The sequence below is a fragment of the Silene latifolia genome, chromosome X, assembly GCF_048544455.1.
Source record: "Silene latifolia isolate original U9 population chromosome X, ASM4854445v1, whole genome shotgun sequence".
Taxonomy (NCBI): Eukaryota; Viridiplantae; Streptophyta; class Magnoliopsida; order Caryophyllales; family Caryophyllaceae; genus Silene; species Silene latifolia.
The window spans coordinates 278,087,583-278,088,527 of NC_133537.1; positions in this window are offsets into that span (position 1 = coordinate 278,087,583).

The window sequence follows — 945 nt, forward strand, 5'->3', positions numbered from 1 at the left end:
CAAAATCCTGCATATATCAGCAGCAGCATAAATCACAGTTGGGTTCATCAGAACTCAATAAATACAATTCAACCACAACAGCAGCATCATACTTACAATTTGTTTCACTTTTAGATTAATTCATACTAACAATTTGATCACTTTACATGAACTAAGATTCCTAAAACTGTGCATCCCCCTAGCTCTATCTACAAAGATCATTCCCTAACTTCAACAAAAAATTTACTAAGCTGATCTAAGCTCTAATATCATGCATTTAGTCTTCATTGCAATGTTCTAAGACGTATTTGTCCAACAAGTCCCTTACCTCGTCTATTTGGTGCCTTTTGTACTCAGGTACTTGTGGCGCGTTGATTACATACTGCGGAAAAAACAAAGACAAGATATTCTTAATTGACAGCAGCATTAGTGTTGTTCATTAGTGTAACAACATACATCATTCAGCATAGCAACATCATGGTATAGCAGCAAGTAAGACAACATCAGCTCTAATTTAAAAAAAAGTAATAAACACATTATTAAATTACTAACCTTTTCTGGAATAAGGATATATTTTCGCGTAATAACCTCCAATATGAACCGACAAACGTAGTATCCACATTGTATGCTATCCGGCTGGCGAGGGACCTATTATTACATAAAAACGAAGAGACGAGAAGGCCCACATCAGAATCTTGCACTTAGGTATTGTATTTGCGCACGTATTATTATTAAAGACAGATTTTTGCACTTAAGGTATTGTATTTGAGCACGTACCCATGTTATCGTAATGAAAGTAAGGCCATCATCAGAATCTTTCGTGGGTTGATCCTCGTTACCTTTTTTCTTCTCAAAGGCCCTTTTTTTATTAAAAAAAAAAAGGAGGCAGAAACTCATATTTTTGGGGCAAAAATGAGCTTTTTGGTATAAATAAAAATTGAAACTTAATGTTATTATAAATAAATC